General features: G+C 41.3%; 1 long non-coding RNA gene across 2 annotated transcripts in view; it reads left to right on the forward strand.

Moving 5' to 3' along the window:
• LOC129843647 (uncharacterized) overlaps positions 1-16956 on the forward strand; it is a 96053-nt gene that overhangs the window by 1030 nt on the left and 78067 nt on the right. The window lies entirely within an intron of this gene.

Below are 16956 nucleotides of genomic sequence, written 5' to 3' on the forward strand. Positions count from 1 at the left end.
GGCCAAAGTGCCAATGTTTAACTGAAAGCTAATTCCTCTATGTAGACAACATGGTTGTTTGAGACTGATCGTCATAGGTCTCATTTAAAAAGGGGGGCAGAGTGGCCAGGGTGAGAGAGAGAGAGAGAGAGAGAGAGAGAGAGAGAGGAGAGAGAGAGAGAGAGAGAGAGAGAGAGAGAGAGAGAGAGGAGAGAGAGAGAGAGAGAGAGAGGAGAGAGAGGAGAGAGAGAGAGGAGAGAGAGAGAGAGAGAGAGAAGAGAGAGAGAGAGAGAGAGAGAGAGAGAGAGAGAGAGAGAGAGAGAGAGAGAGAGAGAGAAATAAAGTAAAAGAGCGGGGATAAAGAGAGAGATATGTGCTAGAGGAGTGCGGAGGGCTAGTAGAGGCCACAAGGAAAGGGACCACAGAGTCCCAGAGCTGTCGTTGAGAAGAGATCTACAGTTTAGGTCTAATGAATTTACGGGCTTTAAGTGTGGCACCTCTGTCCACACGCTTTGAAATTCCTCTTCCAGGGGATATAGAATGTGGAGAACTCTGTAATCCTATTCATATTGATAAATGGTAATAGTCAATTCAGGGATTACAGAGAACCTATTTATTTTCTGGGACATGAATTACACACAAATGTTTTGACAGTGAGGCTGTTGCACAAGGACGAAGGGAGATGATTGATGGGTGGTTTTTAACCTTGTGAGAGTAGAGACAGGTTGGTTGGTAAGTGGAGAGATACTGTAGGTTGTGAGAGCTAAAGGGTTTGTTTGTACAGAAAATTGTTGAGATAGGGTTGGTAAGTGAATAGATAGGCAATGCCTAGAGATACAATGCTAGGTTTGTACAAAACCTTTTGGCTAAACAACTGAGTTGGTTGTTTTGTAAGTGGCGAGAGACAGTAAGCTGTACAAACAGAAAACACAACTAGACTACAATCACTCACAACCGTATTTTGCAGTAATGTCAGTCCTCAAGGACTACTGTAGAATTATTGACAAGCGTTTTGGTTGACGAGGTCTAAGGTCATCACATTGCCTACACACAGACAGATATACCTTGTAAAATCAGGGATTTTTCTAACGCACAGTTCAGAGGCCAAATTTATGGCAAGTCAACTGAATAGAAATGAAAAGCGGGTTGGTGCAGTTAAGAGCTTTGCTTGACATACAGATTGGTTTCATACAACCGCTCTCAACACTGCAGAAGATTTCCTGGTATGTTTTGGGTCGAATTTAGGTATAACAGCGACCTCTCACAGAAGTCCTCCACCTGCGAATTCGAGCAGAGACTAAAAAGCAAAGCGAGAGGATTTACTCTGCCCAAAATCTGTCCGTGTTAGATAAGCCCTTTTTTGTATGGAGGTCTATGAGAGGGTGACGAATTATGCGAGGCTTATTTGATTGAGTAGAAGTTTCGTAATCTTTAGGCTGTTACAAAGTACTGATAAAAGTAGATGCATGTGGCATTCCGGCAACTTTGAGAAAAACTACTTAGTTGTGCCTGTTGTTCACATATCTGCCCTCTCATTGGCTAGAATGGTCCCACCTGATCTCGCCTGCCTTCAATCATTGAGGGCATGTACACTGAGGAAACAAAACATTAAGAATACTTGGTATATTTAGTGTGTTTCCATTGTTAGTGCGGTCACTCGGCTATCTTATCAATATAATAGATCTTTGTCCGAGGCCATGATTGTGCTTCCATTGTGGGTGTGGTGGAGAAGCAACCTTTATTTGCATGCAATTAACATATATTAACATGCATTTCCATTACTCTGACAGTGGAAGAACTGCTCTGGCGTGTTGCATGAAACAGAGGCGTGCTTCACCCACACCGCGCCAAAGTATTGTCAAAAGTCTGATGAGGCGGCACTCTATGGTTTCAGACAGCACTTTATCCCTCTTCCAAAGAGAGAAAGAAGATCTACATGGATCGAAGTGGCTTTAAAAAGTGACATCAATAAGAGATCATAGCTTTCACCTGGTCAGTCTATGTCATGGAAAGAGCAGGTGTTCCTAATGTTTTGTTTACGTTTTACTGTCACATACACCAGGTGCAGTGAAATGTGTTGTTTTATATTGTCAGCCATAGCAGTACGATACCCATGGAGAAAATTAGGGTTAATTGCTTTGCTCAGGGGTACATATACAGATTTTTGACCTTGTCAGCTCGGGTATTCGAACCAGTGACCTTTACTGGTCCAACACTCTTACTGCTAGGCTACCTGCCACCCTGTGATGTATTGTTTAGTTCGGTACGGCGATAGAGCGCCGTTTCAACTAGGGCTAAGAAAGGAAGGCTAACCTTTCGTGAAGTAAAATATTCACAATTCATGGTTTCATTGACTTCATTGATTTCCTGAGTTTATGGTACTATCTGTGTGAAACAACAGTATGCTTAAAACATTTTATGGTTGACTTACTGAAACTTTTACTGAATGGAAGTTCAGAAGATTTGAAAACGCTGCATTGTAAGTGGGTATGTCTTTGTAGGGATTCCACCTTTCAGGAGAGACTGGGGCTTTTAAACAGTCTTCTATAAGTCTCTGAAGACTGCAACTTCTCCTTATTATGTTGGATCATTAGCAGGCTGGGATGATGATATGCAAAACGAATAAGGATGCATTCTCATACACTCTCAGAAAAAAATGTACCAAATTGTACTAAAAGAGGTACAAACGCTTGTCACTGTAGTGGTACCTTGTAAGGTACGTCCATTGTACCATTAGTTATAGGTACATAATTGTACCCTTGCAGTACAGGTACACATTTGCCTTTTTAGGGTAGCCCCAACCTGGACTTGAACCTGCCAAGGTCACACCTTAACCATTACACCAAGAAGTCCATTCCTTTTGACAAGGTCACTCACGGTTGTGTTAAGGTCCCTACAATATTAAATATAGCTCTTTGTCACATGCTTTTATGTAAGCCTTTATAAAGGCTGGCAGCGGACATGCTCAAACTTTAATTAACATAACCACAGACCATTTAAACCTGTACAACACTTCCACTCATAGGTGGTTGTCACTAGTTACCACAGCATCAAAGTAGAAAATGGATACATCGTAAAAAATTCCAGATTTTTTGTTTGTTGCTATTTGGTCTTAATTTAAGGTGAGGGTTAGGCATGAGGTTAGCAGTGTGGTTAAGGTTAGAGTTAAGGTTAGGTTTAAAATCAGATTTTCAGAGGAGAAATTGTAGAAATAGACAGGGCTTAGCCATAATTATGACTTTGTGACTGTGGTAACTAGTGACAACCTTCATGGGTGGTCAAAAATAACTGAAAGCCACGGCCTCACTAAGCCATGCCTTTGGACCTTTATATTCAAAATGTTGGGTTCAAAAATCTACCATTATACTAGGTTATCCACACATGTAGGCCTACCCTAAAAGGTACCAACCAGTACCGTACGATATAGCCAAATATGTGTACCACTGAAGGTAGCCTACATTGTGTGTTTTGATATTTTTGTACCCGAGGGAACAATGTATCCATAACCTTTTTTTCTGAGAGTGTACAAAACAGCTGTAAAGACAATTCAAAGTCTTCTATATCTCCCCAATGTCATATTTGCTTGGTTATTTGTTTAAAGGGATACTTCCCCAGAGTCAGACTAACTTGTGGATACCATTTTTATGTCTCTGCGTGCTGTTTGAAGTTGCTAACTATAGTTAGCACAATTGCTAACTAGCGTCAGCACAAGGATTGGAAGTTTATGGTAGCTGCTACCATGCTAGTAGATACCATAGACTTCCTGTCATTGCGCTAATGCTAGTTAACATTGGCTCGCAAAACTACCTCTAATTTCCTCCATACTGGATGCAGAGTCATAAAAATGGGATCCATGAGTTCATGTTCCTCTGGGGAAGTAGATGATGGGCTTCATTGCCAAAATCCCAATGTATCTTTTGAAGTCTCAGTTGTCGACTCACTCTTTGAAACCGTGAACGCTCGCAGTGCAGTACAAATATTGGAACTACTGTGGAGAAAACGGTTTCTTGATAATTGAGGTTGTCAATGGAGCGAGCCAAGACGGAATTTCATTCTAAATTGCTGCACATGGTAATAACGTTCTAAAAGTTTCTGATGCTGTACCATCTGTCCTCATTAGGATGCTGTCACTCGCTGCTAATGGTCTAAACCCTTTAAGTGCACTTGGCCACAGGAACGAGCGGAGCTGAGCAAAATTTGATAACGTTTGTGGTTAAAGAACAAAAAATCAAGCCAAGAAAAAATCATGTTTTTAGAAAAGGTCACCATCACTTGAGAGCAGCAAGCCATGAAGTTTTCATTTGCCCTTGGTAAACTTCATATAGGCCTATAGGCTAACATAGGACATATAGGAGCACGCGTGTATGTGCCTGCATGCACGGAAGCACGCACACACACACCAGCAGTCCTTGTTCTCGTTTCCATTTATGGAGGAGCTGATCATTATTTCTAGTCCTGTAAAATAGAACGTAGAGTTGTATGTCAAAAATGTTGCCTCGCACATTTATTCTTGTTAAAGTTATAGCTCTTTGTAATGATGCTAATGGCGTTATAATAGGCTTTTAGGCAGGCAGACAAACAAGATGAGATACCTAACATTGATTGCATGCTGCGAACCCCAGTTTTATTGTTTAATAGATTGTAGAGTTTGTCTTTATTCAGCCCAATTGATAAACACATTTAGGTCCAGATGTTGTGAAGGAGGTGCACTTGGGAATGTGCAAATCTCCAATAATGTGGCTATAAACCCCACGAAACCATAAATATTTAAATATATTCTTCTTGGCAAAGACATTGGCCCTCACCACAGTGTTAGGAAGAGATCTTTGAGTCTGAAAGAAAGCAAGACAGTTACAGGATCTTCCATTTGAGCCAGTTTGCTACAGAAGGAAAATAATCCTGCAGCAACAGGAAATTATAATTATTATGGGGATTATAAGTAATGGACATTTTTGTAGGGGTTGATAGATTTTTCGTAAGGAAAAATCGAATCTGAAATTTCTAATGCCTTTTTAGACCTCAAATACACTGCACGTTTTACAAGATCCCACATCTGTACAAAACTACCTGTTGAACTGTAGAGGCATATTGGAACACTATTTCATTAGATTAGTTCAACTGAATGTCTGAATCACTAAAATGAATCAGTCTGTGAGAGAATTCTAATCAAGTCGAGGGAAAGTTATGTCGTGGTGAGATGGGAGCTGTTCAACATCCTCAGAAAGGTATGGAGACGTATTAGTCTCATGACAGTGGTTGAGTACACAGTGGATACAACAGAACTACTGATTGGTTGTGGCCTGGTGCATATATGACTGTGACCTAAAAGTACTATTGGTATAGGTTGTTCTGTCAACCAGGTCTTCAATTTGACATACTGTAGCTCCTTGGTTTCCCTGTGGTTGACTTGACTTGCTGTGTGTTTGTTGGCGGTTGACTTACTTTACATTCTTAAATGATATTAGTAGGACAAGTTGTTTTTAGTGAGGTTGTTGTATCAGATCTTGGTTTCTCTGTGGTTGACTTGACTTGCTGTATGTTATTATTAAGGTATTGTAGCAAATTCGGGGGTAGCTCTGACCAGGACTCAAACCTGTGTCCCGTGGCTGTCAAGCCAACACCTTAACCATTATGCCAAGAGGTCCAAACCTCTTGACAAGGTCGCTGAGTGTTGGGTTAAAGTTCGCTACACTACCGCATTCCTTCGGGAGAGCGTGTCCCCACGCTTCTGAACACCAAGTCCCTCCTACTTCTGTGTAGACATCAATGTAGAGAATTCAGAGGGTAGCCCCAAACAGGACTCGAACCCTGGTCTATCGACTATCAAACCAACATCTTAAGGGCCTCCCGTGTGGCGCAGCGGTCTAAGGCACTGCACTGCACTACTGTGCTTGAGGCGTCACTACAGACCCAGGTTCAATCCCGGGCTGTGTCGCAGCTGGTTGTGACCGGGAAACCCATGAGGCAGCGCACAATTGGCCCAGTGTCGTCAGGGTTAGGGGAGGGTTTGGCCGGCCAGGATGTCCTTGTCCCATCGCACTCTAGCGACTCCTGTGGTGGGCCGGGCGCATGCACGCTGACACGGTCGCTAGTTGTACAGTGTTTCTTCAGACACATTGGTGTGGCTGGCTTCAGGTTTAAGCGAGCAGTGTGTCAAGAAGCAATGTGGCTTGGCAGGATTCTGTTTCAGAAGACGGATGGCTCTTTTGCCTCTTCCGAGTCCATATGGGAGTTGCAGCGATGGGACAAGACTGTAACTACCAATTGGATGCCACGAAGAAGGGGTTAAAAAAAGAAACAATATTTACAAGGAAAATTTAAAAAACGTAATGCCAAGAGTTACATACAGCTTGATGCTGTGTTGGGTTAAGGTTACTGCACTATGCTAATAAGATTAGTTGTTCTGTGATAGAGGTTGTGGTGCCAGGTTTCGGTTTGACTTGACTTGCTGTATGTTATTAAGGTGCTAGCTAATTAGAAGCCCTTTACTGGAGTCATCCTGGCGATAATGTTATCAAGCTGAAGAAGCTGGGGTTAAATTAATTTAATGAGCCTTACAAAACAGCATGGAGGAACACACACACACCCACACACACACACCCTGCAGCAGCTCAGTCTCTTTGATGCTTTGTGGGATTCATTAGAACAGGTCATGGTTTCTAGAAATAACCTAATCACTGAAACTTGACTGTAATAACTATCAATTATACCGGATCAAAAAGCACTTTTCTCTACAAAATAACCACAGCATAAGTTATTTAATTGAGTACCACACTATCATATAAATGAGAAAGTAGTAAAAATGTTTATAGGCATTTTTAGGGCACCGTGTTTCCCTCAGGGGAATGTTATAGGCATATGCAAATGAGAATGAGCAATTTAACTAAAATCTGGTGCGATACTTGTTGCACATGGTCCCTGTCAAATAAAACAGCCTGAAAAGCATCCTAAATAAATGACTGATTCCATGTTCTGGTTTGTTGTTTGGCTGTTTTGTTTGGTTAAGGAGACCTCCTGTTGATTATCCATCATAAATAGCACCTGTGTCGTGTATTGTTGTGCCCCAGGCTGATGCAAAAGAGCTGTCCAGAGATAGGATGACATTTGATCCAAATATGCCAAGCAGGCTACAACCTGTCCAAACAACAGAGATGAGGAAGAGGGCTATTGTCAGGCAAAGATACTATATTACCAGCATTATTATGTAATGATGTCTCTATGTAACTTTAAAATATCATTGTAATTACTGTATCATTAGTGGTGTTTGTGAGGATTTCCCATTCAACAGAAGTGTAATGCCTTTCTCCAGGGATTGTGGTTAAACCAGGTGTGTGGTACACTCTCAGAAAAAGGTACTAAATTGTACTTAAAGGCGTACAAACGCTTGTTACAGTAGTGGTTCCCTAGTAGTAACCAACCTTAGAAAAGGTAAACATTTGCATTTTTAGGGTACCACCACAATGACTAAGCTATTTGTTCCTTTAAAATGTAAAACATTTCAATATCAAGTTCCTCAGATGTATATGTCTGTCCACCATCCCACTTCTGACACCAATAGTGCAAATTCGGGGGTCACCATGACTGGGTCCAGCGATCGTCAAGCCAAGACCTTAACCATTATGCCAAGAGGTCCATACACCTTGTCAAGATCACTCAGTGTTGGGTGCTACAACATTAATCACAGCTATTGATTGTCACGTGGTCTTTTTTAAAGAGATTGAACTGAGGTTTTGTATACTTTTAAATCTAATAAAATCAAATGTTACTCCTCAAATGTGCTGAAAACAGCAGTTGTAGACCTTACAGTGAAACGATTACTTACAATCCCTTAACCAACAACGCAGTTTAGGAAATAGAGTTAAGAAGATATTTATTAAATAAATGAAAGGAAAAAATATGAATAAAAAGTGAATTGTAAAGTGACTATTCATAGATAATTAACAGTGAGTAGCAGCAGTGTGCAGTACAGTTTGCAGTGCAGTAGCAGAGAGAACAGTCTATGACTTGGGCGACCGGAGTCTTTGACAATTTTTTGGGCCTTCCTCTGACACCGCCTAGTACATAGGTCTTGGATGTCAGGAAGCTTGGCCCCAGTGATGTACTGGGCCGTACGCACTACCCACTGTAGCACTTTACGGTCAGATGCCGAGAAGTTGCCATACCAGGCGGTAATGTAACCGGTCAGGATGCGCTCCATGGTGCAGCTGTAGAACTTTTTGAGGATCTGGGGACCCATGCCAAATCTTTTCAGTCTCCTGAGAAGGCAAAGGTGTTGTCGTGCCCTCTTCACGACTGTCTTGGTGTGTTTGGACCATGATAGTTTGTTGGTGATATGGACACCAAGGAACTTGAAACTCTCGACCTGCTCCACTTCAGTCCTGTCAATGTTAATGGGGGACTGTTCGGCCCTCCTTTTCCTATAGTCCACGATCAGCTCCTTTGTCATTCTCAGATTGAGGGAGAGATTGTTGTCCTGGTACCACGTTGCCAGGTCTCTGACCTCCTCCCTATAGGCTGTCTCATCGTTGTCGGTGATCAGGCCTACCACTGTTATGTTGTCAGCAAACTTAATGACGGTGTGGAGTCGTGCTTGGCCACGCAGTTTTGGGTTAACAGGGAGTACAGGAGGAGACAGTAGTTCTGAAAGTAGCACTCAAGAGCCTAAAAGCGTTCCTGAAAATTGTGAAGAATTGTGTACAATGTCATGACATCATTGTAAAAACAATTATATATGTGATGAATGATGATTGCTGGCAGTCAACAGCTGCAGTGTTGCCCATTGGACCACATATCATGGAATACATTTGTGAAAGTCTGTAAAGACAAAAAGGTGGACACATGGAATGGTTGACACAACAGAAATGTAGGCCAATATTTTCTTATCTAAAAAGTGGGAGAAAGTTTGCACTATACATTTCTTGAGTGCATCAAAGTTAAATGTCTGTTGTGTTGTGATTCCCAAAAGGGATAAATGGATGGTCGTTCGCCTGGTAAAAACCTTAGCCTATTGCGCAATATGTTCCAAAATTCTAACAAAATACACCAGCGGCACCATTTAGGAGATACAGGTTGTGAGCATAGTGTTTCTGATCAGGTTGACAATTACAGTATCTTCTAATGTATTTGTCTGGCTACAATGCTATCTTTAGCGCACATCATTTTGTGCTTGGTTTCCAGAGAAATGTATTGAAAAGAAAAATTAAACGACTACCATGGTCTAATAGATCTGACTTCTAATTTCGGATGTTTTCTAACTTCTGCTGTATGGATTTGATCGATGTATTCAATATATGTTACGTTAACTAATGGTGATCCCTGTTGCTTCAGAGCTCAGGTTCACTACATGACAGGAACGAGCACGTAGACTGTGTGCACTGAATAATGCCAGGTTAGAATGTAAGTATTCTGTGCCTTTCTCCGCTAAGAATGTAAGCATTCTGTGCCTTTCTCCCCGAGGACTGCAGATTGTTTATTATGCATGTTTGAGCCATAGATTGACATGTTGAGTCCTAAACGGGAGGTTTAAAAAATAACAAGTGTCACGGATCCCTCCGGAACTGTCATTATGCACACCTGGTCCTTATTCCCATTTGGTTAGTAATTGTATAAGTGTGGCCTTTGTTCACCGTTGTCCTGACGATTATTGTTACAATGTCCGTTGGTTCGTGTGAGTACCTGTGAGATGTTGTTTGGGCTTTCATGCCACGTATATTGTGCAGATGATTACGGGTCTCGTCCCGTGTGATAATCATTGTGCGATTGTGTATTTATTCAAGGTACTCCTCGCTCTTTTGTTTGGGTTTCTACCCTGTGTTTTGTATACGTGTTTGTTTGGTCTTTGTCCCCGTGCCTTTACACGGCATGCTGTAATATGGGTAAAGAAATTTAAAAAACTATTACACAACCCAAAAATAAAATAACAAAAAGAAATCTACCCATCCCTTTATACCGACGTGTCAGAATAATCGACCATTAAGGAGACACCGGGAATGGCCCGTCCAACGACGCTGCGACTAGTCCTTCCGGCGCCGCCACAACTTTGGCAGCTGCATCTGGGCCGTCCGACGTCGCCACCACCGGTCCGGCTGACGACACTGCAACTGATTCATCCGACACCGCCGCACCTTCGGCAGCTGCAACTGGCCTGTCCAACGACGCAATTTAGGCAGCTGCATCGGGTCCTGATCGACCGCACTGCGTTCCTGTGATCGCCCTCGAGGCCAGTGTCGTTGCGCTGCTTATGCAGCGCGTCGGGGGGGTACTGTCATGGATCCCTCTGGAACTGCCCTTACGCACACCTGGTCCCTATTCCCACTTGATTAGTAATTGTAAAAGTGTGCCTTTTGTTCACCATTGTCCTGACGATTATTGTCACATTGTCCGTTGGTTCATGTGAGTACCTGCACTATGTTGTTTTGGTTTTCGTGCCACGTATATTGTGCAGATGATTACGGGTCTCGTCCCGTGTGATAATCATTGTGCGATTGTGTATTTATTCAAGGTACTCCTCGCTCTTTTGTTTGGGTTTCTACCCTGTGTTTTGTGTACGTGTTTGTTTGGTCTTCGTCCCCGTGCCTTTACATGGCATCCTGTAATTTGGGAAATTAAGACCCCTATTACGCATTCCTGTGACTGTTTCCCGACCCTTTATACCAATGTGACAACAAGGTAGTTTTAAATCCTTAATAGTTTCAATTTAATTTAAGCCTTTAGGAAGACTTCGAACTTTAATTAACATAACCATAGACCACTTAAACTGGTAGCACACTTCCACTCGCGGGTGGCCAAAAATAATTAACTGAACCCCACGCCCCAAGTAATGCACGCATCCACCCTGGAAAACCTTTATCGTTCCCCTTTTTTGGAGAGGGTGTGATGATTCTACCTTTATGTTTAAAAAATATTACTACATGTACCTCTGAAGGTACATTATGTGTATTTTTGTACCCCAGGGAACAATACTGTACACTAACTGTAACCTCTTTTCTGTGAGTGTACCGTCATACAAAAGGGAAATATAGAGGTCCATTTCAATAGATTTTGTCTTTGGTATTAGTGTAAACTTAACACATTATTGCATTTGTTTGTATTCTCACAAATTAGATTTGTACTGGAAGCATTCCGTTTGATTGGGGTGGCTCTGAAGAACTCATTTGGTTTGTCCACACGTACAGACAGTGATAAGACATAGCGTGCTGCTATACTATTATAATTAGGCTCTTATCTCTTGTGTGTGAAAAGGATCTGAAGGGAGATACCTAGGGCTCCGAGCAGTATCTCATCTCTATGAAGTACGGCATGCATCATAGAGTATGTAGCAGTATCCTAATGGTCAGCTAGCTAATGACTTTGACCTTAAGCATGCCCGCTAATGGTGGCTAGGTCTGTTAAAGTGCTCTGTGTTCACTTCCTCTGACCTACAGGAGGGACTGACTGCTCTTCATTGATCCATAAACCTGCACTATGTTACCACCTCAGCATCTGAAATTAGAAATGTCCCAAATGTCACCCTATTCCCTACATAGTGCACTCCTTGGGACCAGAACACTATAGGCCATGGTCAAAAGTAGTGCACTATATAGGGAATAGGGTGCCATATTACTTTATTAAAAGGTCCTAATTATTGAAATTAGGGAGTTCTCTCTTTCAAAATGCAGCGTTATTTTTAGGCTGAATTAAGATGAAGTTAATTTATAAAACGTGCGTGTGTGTGTGTGTGAGTACATGTGTGCGTGTGCATGTGAAGCATACAGGTCATTTAAATAATTTGTTGAGATGTGGTCAGCCATAAAATATATTGTGATGTATAATACAACATGAGATAAATGTTTTTTTACTGACATTAATGGGAACGCCTCTATAAAATAATCTGTGCCTAACTTTGGATTCAGGTATTTAATCAGCAGGATTTTCCATACCAAATACGTAGCTCATCTCATTCATCGAGAAGCCATCTCATAAATGGCTTACATTAAGATATGTACAGTCAGATTCCAAATTATTTGTACCCTTCATAAAGATGAGCAAAAATAACTATAAAATAATACAAATACTGAGCTATATTGTATACTAAATTTTTTGAAAATTATAGTATTTTATACTAAGACAATTTGCTCAGAGAAAGAGATTTTGTTTAAGAAGTAACTTTTTTTCCCACATTTTATGCACCCCTGTCTTCTTAGGGCTAGGTGTAACGGTTTTCTTCCAGGGGTGAAGGAGAGGACCAAAGTGCAGCGCGGCTAGTGTTAAACATGTTTAATAAAGAACAAGTAAAACACTACAAACAACAATACAAAATAACAAATGTGCAAAAACCGACACAGACCTATCTGGTGCAGACAATCACAGAGACAGGAAACACACACCCACAAAATCCCAACACAAAACAAGCCTCCTATATATGATTCTCAATCAGAGACAACGATTACCATCTGCCTCTGATTGAGAACCCACACTAGGCTGACAGACAAACTACACACAACATAGAATTCCCACCCAGCTCACGTCCTGACCAACTAAACACATACAAAACAACAGAAAACAGGTCAGGAACGTGACACTAGGCCCTTTTTTCTCAATTTCCGCCTGACTGACGTGCCCAAAGTAAACTGCCTGTTGCTCAGGTCCTGAAGCCAGGATATGCATATACAGTTGAAGTCGGAAGTTTGCATACACTTAGGTTGGAGTCATTAAAACTCGTTTTACAACCACTCCACAAATTTCTTGTTTACAAACTATAGTTTTGGCAAGTCGGTTAGGACATCTACTTTGTGCATGACACAAGTAATTTTTCCAAGAATTGTGTACAGACAGATTATTTCACTTATAATTCACTGTATCACAATTCCAGTGGGTCAGAAGTTTACATACGCTAAGTTGACTGTGCCTTTAAACAGCTTGAAAAATTCCAGAAAATGATGTCAAGACTTTAAAAGCTTCTGGTAGGCTAATTGACATAATTTGAGTCAATTGTAGGTATACCTGTGGATCTAATTCAAGGCCTACCTTCAAACTCGCTTGACATCATGGGAAAATCAAAAGAAATCAGCCCAAAAAATTCTAGACATCCACAAGTCTGGTTCATCCTTGGGAGCAATTTCCAAATGCCTGAAGGTACCACATTCGTCTACAAACAACAGTACGCAAGTATAAACACCATGGGACCACGCAGCCGTCATACCGCTCAGGAAGGAGACACGTTCTGTCTCCTAGAGATGTACGTACTTTGGTGCGAAAGTGCAAATCAATCCCAGAACAACAGCATAGTACCTTGTGAAGATGCTGGAGGAAACAGGTACAAAAGTATCTGTATCCACAGTAAAACGAGTACTATATCAACATAACCTGAAAGGCCGCTCAGCAAGGAAGAAGCCACTGCTCCAAAACCGCCATTAAAAAGACAGACTACAGTTTGCAAATGCACATGGGGACAAAGATCGTACTTCTTGGAGAAATGTCCTCTGGTCTGATGAAACAAAAATATAACTATTTGGCCATAATGACCATCATTATGTTTGGAGGAAAAAGGGGGAGGCTTGCAAGCCGAAGAACACTGTCTCAACCGTGAACCACGGGGGTGGTAGCACCATGTTGTGGGGGTCCTTTGCTGCATGAGGGACTGATGCACTTCACAAAATAGATGGCATTATGAGGGAGGAAAATTATGTGGATATATTGAAGCAACATCTCAAGACATCAGTCAGGAAGTTAAAGCTTGGTCACAAATGGATCTTCCAAATGGACAATGACCCCAAGCATACTTAGAAAGTTGTGGCAAAATGGCTTAAGGACAACAAAGTCAAGGTATTGGAGCGGACATCACAAAGCCCTGACCTCAATCCTATAGAAAATGTGTGGGCAGACCTGAAAAAGCATGTGGGAGAAAGGAGGCCTACAAACCTGATTCAGTTACACCAGCTCTGTCAGAAGGAATGGGCCAAAATTCACCCAACTTATTGTGGGAAGCTTGTGGAAGGCTAGCCGAAACGTTTGACCCAAGTTAAACAATGTAATGGCAATTCTACCAAATCCTTATTGAGTGTATGTATACTCCATCGCCACTGTCAATGTGATGAAAGAAATAAAAGCTGAAATAAATCATTCTCTCTACTATTATTCTGACATTTCACATTCTTAAAATAAAGTGGTGATCGTAACTGACCTTACTAGGATTTAATGTCAGGAATTGTGAAAAACTGAGTTTAAATGTATTTGGCTGAGGTGTATGTAAACTTCTGGCTTCAAATGGAAAGAAAAATGGAATGGAAAGAAAACACTTAGAAGTTTGTAGAAATGTTAAAATACTGTAGGAGACTATAACACAATAGATATGGTAGGAGAAAATCCAAAGAAAAACCAACCAGAATTTTTTTTTTTGAGAGACCATGCTCTTACAATAGAAAGTATAGGGGCATACTAAATTCTAGCTCCCATAATACAATTCCTATCGCTGTCAGGAGTCTATGTTCACGATTTCAATCTTGTAACTTCCAAAACGAATAAGAAATATCAGTTTTAGTACAGGGACACAATCTTGGAATTCGTGTTTGTGCGTGCAATGAAGACAAAACACACCTGCTAAAATCGGGTTCCTTCGGAACATACTTCTTTCCGTAAGAAATATGTTAGTTTGATTACATTTTAGGGTATCTGAGGAGTGCATAGAAATGTATTTTGACTTGTTGAAACAAAGTTTAGGGGTAGATTTTCAGATTCCTTTCTCTGCATGTTGAATGAGTGGATTATTTATTTTTTTGAATTGCGTGCCCTCCAGTTTCACCGGATGTTGTCCCGCTAGTGGGACACCTAGCCCTAAGAATTAAATACCTCACCTTGTTAGGAAAATGGCACTGAGCCTTTTTCTAAAATGTTTTATGAGATTGGAGAACACATCGGTAGGGATCTTAGACCATTCCTATACACAGAATCTTTCCATATCTTTGATATCCTAAGGTCTACACTTATTGACTACCCTCTTTAATTCAAGCCACAGGTTTCAATAGGGTTCATGTCTGGAGACTGAGATGGCCATTGAACATTTTTGGTTTTGTGATCAATTAACCATTTCTTTATGGATTTTGATGTGTGATTTTGGTTATTGTTACGCTGGAAGATCCACTTGCGGCCAAGTCTCAGCCTCTTGACAGAGGCAACCAGGTTTTTGGCTAAAATGTCCTGGTACTTGGTAAAGTTCATGATGCCGTTGACCTTAACAAGGGCCCCAGGACCAGTGGAAGCAAAATAGCCCCATAACATCCAAGTCCACTACCATATTTTACAGTAGGTATGGGGTTCTTTCCTGCATGTGATTTTTCTTTTTGACGCCCAACCCACCACTGGTGTGTGTGCCCAAAGAGTTCTATTTTCATGGGTGCCAATAATTATGTTCCTGAGTGTACGTGATTTTTAAGAGTGCCAATAATTATGGACCTGACTGTACATCGAACATTCTCTTGGGAAAATACCAGCTTGTCACCAATTGTTTTAACTTAAGAGGAACTAAACATCCTCTTATCCATACACATTAGAAATTCAGATATTTTCTCTCATGAGTTACATTCACATTTGAGTAATTTATCTTATTTTTAGAGAAGCTTACAATTAGTGGAATCATCTTAAAATAGCTAGGTGAGGCAACCACATATCACAGTCAAAGCAAGTACATTTTCCTTCAAGTAAGTTATCCGAAAAGTCAGCACTAGTAGGAAAATAACTTATTTTGTGTGTGTGTGTGTGTGGGGGGGGGGGCTTGATCCACCATTGGTGTGCCAGGACAGAGAAGACCTTGAACCGGGCTGAGTGGGAGCTGAGAGGGGTGGGAGGGGCAAAAGACCAGAGGTGGCAGAACGGAGTGCTTGGGTTGGGGTGTAGTGTTTGAGCACAGCCTGAAGGTATGGATGGGCAGTTCACATTGCTGCTCCGTAGGCAAGCACCATGGTCATGTAGTGGATGCGAGCTTTGACTGGAAGGAGCAGGGTGACATGAGAGAACTTGGGAAGGTTGAACACCAGGCAGCTTGCAGCATTCTGGATAAGTTGCAGGAGTTTGATGGCACAATCAGAGAGCCCAGCCAACAGAGAGTTGCAGTAATCTATATAGGTGATAACAAGTGCCTGGATTTGGACCTGCGCCTCTTCCTGTGTGATGAAGTGTTGTACTCTACGGATGTTGTAGAACATGAACCTGCAGGAGGGAGTTACTGCTCTGATGTTTGCAGAGAATGAGAGGATGTTGTCCAGGGTCATGCCAAGGTTCTTTGTGCTCTGGGAGAGGGACACTGTGGAGTTGTCAACCGTAGAGGTCTTGGAACGGGCAGGTCTGCCCTAGCTGTCAGAAGGAGAAAAGTAGTTGAGTGTCACAAGGTTATTATAGTTTTGTGTTTTTATATTATTTTTTGTATTTGTATTCAGGGTTTTCTTTGTGGGGGGGTGTTTTTTGGGATGTCACTTCTTGCAACTGAGGGGCACAAGGTCATGGGTCAGGTCATAGGTTATATTAGGTTTAAATATCAATCTCAATGTGAGTTGAATTTAAAAGGAATAGCTCCGAGACAAAACATTTTTTGGAAAGAAACTCTATCTCTCCCATGTTTACACCAATCCAATACTTTTTAGCTTTAGTAGTACATTTAAGAAGAATCAAATTAGCTACATAGCTGATATTTTTCCCAGTTAGCTAGTGATAGCTAGTAATAGTGATGTTCAAGCTAGGCTTATTTGAAACATTGCTATCTCCTGGCTGCATTTGCCCGACAGATTTAGCAAACTCCCCAAAAGGAAGAGTTTTCTAAATCCTTTGGGAATTTTTTTTCTCCCAAAGTTTAGATTTTTTTTTAAATTATTTTATTTTAGTTCATTTTGGAGTCAAAAATGATAGTTTTAGTATAGTTTTAGTTTTTTTCTAAACTTTGGGAAAAAATCTAATTGGGTTTTCAAGCTTTTGGGGAGCTTGTTGAGAGCCTCCGCGACACAGAGGAGA

Source organism: Salvelinus fontinalis, chromosome 3 (genome assembly GCF_029448725.1).
Source record: "Salvelinus fontinalis isolate EN_2023a chromosome 3, ASM2944872v1, whole genome shotgun sequence".
Lineage (NCBI taxonomy): Eukaryota > Metazoa > Chordata > Actinopteri > Salmoniformes > Salmonidae > Salvelinus > Salvelinus fontinalis.